The 3,655-nt window shown below is 35.2% G+C and overlaps 1 protein-coding gene and 1 long non-coding RNA gene across 2 annotated transcripts in view; both read right to left on the bottom strand.

Moving 5' to 3' along the window:
- Positions 1–3,586, bottom strand: part of LOC136795613 (uncharacterized) — a 5,699-nt gene extending 2,113 nt beyond the window's left edge. Inside the window, exon 1 of the long non-coding RNA XR_010843243.1 lies at positions 3,397–3,586. This is a non-coding gene — a long non-coding RNA (uncharacterized lncRNA). The remainder of the gene's footprint in view (positions 1–3,396) is intronic.
- The window catches only part of LOC106688776 (clotting factor G beta subunit), a gene marked incomplete at both ends in the record, with an annotated part of 120,834 nt that overhangs the window by 91,863 nt on the left and 25,316 nt on the right, over positions 1–3,655 (bottom strand).

Below are 3,655 nucleotides of genomic sequence, written 5' to 3'. Positions count from 1 at the left end.
CTCGCCATATGTATATATAACTTAAGTATCAGTGAAAGGAAAATGTTAAAAAAAAGAAGAAGGAATACAATCTAACACGCTTGGACTGCTGTAAAATACTTGCTTTATTGGGTTCAGTATATCTCTTTATATACATTCGATCAGCTGATCTCAGTCAACTGACATCGAAGTAACAACTGACTCAGACCGTAATTTACATATATAAGGTACAGTCAGCTGTACAACTAATATAAGCTGATTGATTAGGTCAGCTGATTCAAATGTATATTTCTATGTACTGTCTCGAGATTTAGTCAGGATGCCAGGATAATCGCTGAAGGCCATTATACAAAAATAGGTTAATTAATTAATTGATATTGAGTCCTGCAAAACTATTATTATAATTGGATTCTTCTCCAGAGGTCTTTTTTGTGTTTACCAGTTACCAATTAAATACCTTTATTTCGATAAAATACCATTGCCATTAATTATATAATATAATAAGGGGTGTTGTTGGGTAAAATTATAGTATATAACTTACATCAAGGAACAAGTTGTTTATTTACAATGATTGATAGATGATGGTATTTATTATGACTCAGATAAATGGTTGCCATAAAATATGATTATTACATTATTGCTTATTGTTTTATTTATACTTATAGCTGCTAATTTGATTGATTCATGCCATGAGATATAGTTCCGTAGGTGTCGTCACGTTCATAAGGAATGTCCAGATCTCATGGCCCATCTTAGGACTTTGTCTGGTCGAAGTGCATCTTGCCCTTCTTGGTTCTTGTTTCTTCTGCACCACCCCTGTTTCTGTATCTCTCTGTCTTTACTTCTACCCCCACTTGTTTCAAAAAGGGGCGTCATGCAATTACTCATGTACTGTATCATTCTGTATTTTTTTCTTATCATTTTTCATTTTTCGTCAAATCTTTATCACTACTTCCTGTATACACGATGTATTTGAAATCGAAATAAAACTGTTATATGTTAGCTACCTACCTCCTCCACGCTTCCGCTTCAATGTTTCTTTCTGTTCAACCGATTCATTTGAGCAGGTATGTTGTCCTGTCTTGCTCTTTGCTCATTTATTCTCATTATTATTATTTATTTTTAGTATTATTATTCTTTCATGACATTTATTTTATCTCCATATTATTTTTTTATTTTATTTTATTTTTTTCCTTTTCCCCGTATTGTTTTTATTTTATATGCATCTCCTGTACTTTTTTAGCTTTATATTTCACATATTTTTACTCTTGCCATTGTTACTTGTTTTTTATTCTTTTCATTGTATCTTATCTTTGTATTTTTATTCCTATCATTGTATCATTTTGTATCTTTTTAGCCCTGATGAAGCCCTGCAAAGTGGGGCGAAACGTCAGAAAATAAATAGTTGTAAACTATTTTTGTTTCACTTTTGACCGCAACCCTGACCATCTTCTTATATATCAATTTTTATCACTGTTTTCTCAGATTTCAATTTTTTTTTCTTCTCTAATTTTTTGTAAATAACGGCTTCCAACGGTATCGTCAAACAAGCGTTCTTAATCCTGAATGCTTTGAATCAAAACAGGATCCAGAACCCACCTTCCGTGGAAGTGACTTCTCCACCCCTGGAAATTGTCTCACTACCGGAAGATTCTCTCGCAGGAGCCCACGCCACAACACTTGAGTGGGTAAAAGTATGCACAGGAACTTGAGCCAGTCTGTTTCTGACCTCGAACAGTTTACCGGGGAAATAGGAGAACTGGGCTACTTCATAAAAGGGGGTGACTGACTAATAAGCCGCATTGAAACGATGTCAATCGAAAATCTACTATAGCGAAAACGCAGAGGCATTAAAAGCAGCGGTCGTCTGCAGAGTAAAGAAAACCAGATTCAGGCAGACGAAAAGACCCCTTGGAGAGTTATAAAGGAAAGATTAAAGAAGGCATTTGGAGGAGGATGGTGAGCCCCGCCCCAGAAGAGGACATATTTATGATGATCAAGGAGACAAAAAAACCAAAACAGTCTAGTGGGCAATATGCCGTGGAACTCCTGACATGCTTTAACAGAATACAAGATAAACTCAGCGAAATGATGGAAATAATCCAGGTACTGGGTCGGATACAATTCTTATCTCTGGAACTAAAGATGCAGTTGGCAAAGGAGCTAGGGAAGAAGGAAGGAGCTTCCAAGAGAGCGCTCATTTGTGGAAATTGCCCAAGATCTCATAGAAACAAGTGCTAGAGAAGTGGAGGCCCGAATGGAAGTAGAAGAGCCAGGGTGAACCCAGATAGAATATCAATGGCCCAGAAATATGCCCAACCCTTGGAGGAGGAGAGAACGTAGAGGGTAGAAGAGAGAAAGCTAGCAACCAAGAAAATAGAAGAAGCCTAGCTAAACCCGGAAACAATAGATGGCGGGAGGACCGCAAGTGTCACGGTTGTGAAAAGATTGGGCATTTAGTGGCACATTGTCCACGCACGAGATTCTTTGAATGCAGGAATGAGGGGCACATAGCCAAACAGTGCCCATATATGTACAGAAGAAGAGATGTGGACCGGGGAGACATCTCAAACACTGCTTTATTTCTCCTTCTAATATCCCTATTACGTGTTTGTTTATGAGGAGAGTTAGGATTACAGCTGAAACTGTGCCTGGTCATCCCGTAACTTATATCAATTATTTTTATTTATCATATTCTATATATTACTTTTTCTTAAATATTTTATAGTTTAAAATTTTATATCTATTATCTGTATTTGAATGTGTGCATATATTCATATCCTTGTAGACAATTGTTAGGATTTTTTTAATACATTTTAATTAAATAGTACTTATGTGCAAAAATACGGTTTTTAGATTTTTATGTGTATATATTATTATTTTATTTAAAATTTTATATAGAAATAAACGATTAAAAAAAATGAAGTATTGAAAGAAAAAATAAAATAAAAGAACAAAATTTACTGTAGAATGCCTATATTTTATAAGAATTAAAAAAAATTGTCAGACTAGGAATAAGTATGCTATACGTATTTAGCGACCCAACGCAGTGGGTAGCACAACCTCTGTGAATAAAGTTTTGCACTTTCCATTTAAAAACTTTGCCTGCGATATGAAAAAAAATAATTGCCTGATTATTTTGAGGGTAAAACCGTCTTCGCCAACCTTCGATATGCATCTAAAATGTAATTAAAATTACCGAACAACAAAATACTCAAATAAGTAAATCACTCCTGATTAGAACGAAACTCAATGGGCTGGACTAGTCTCCCGGGTCGAAGGGACCCTATGCAATGCGCCTATTGAGCTAGAAATTAAAGGGGAGTTTTAAGAAATTAGGGGTTTATCAAAGTAAGTAATTAATTACTTATTATTAACATTTTACATTTTAAACAAGTAAATAAAACCTGTACTCACTCTTGATCTGCGATTTTATCCAAGGCATATAATACAAGACATCGCTTCCCACGGTTTTATGGTCTGGATAGCATAAATGATCGCCGAATGAAACCACACCGACCAGAACGTACCTGTCTATCTCAGGATCAAGGTAGATGACAGGCCCACCTTTGTCTCCCTGCAATGGAAAGATATGATATCAGAAATAATTAAGGTGGAGAAGAAACAAAAATACGTGAGGTTATTTATACTTCAAATTACTAAATAATAATGATTC

Source organism: Halyomorpha halys, unplaced genomic scaffold (assembly GCF_000696795.3).
Source record: "Halyomorpha halys isolate HHAL.00 unplaced genomic scaffold, Hhal_1.1 Scaffold1203.1, whole genome shotgun sequence".
Lineage (NCBI taxonomy): Eukaryota > Metazoa > Arthropoda > Insecta > Hemiptera > Pentatomidae > Halyomorpha > Halyomorpha halys.
This window is presented reverse-complemented; position numbering and strand designations above follow the sequence as displayed.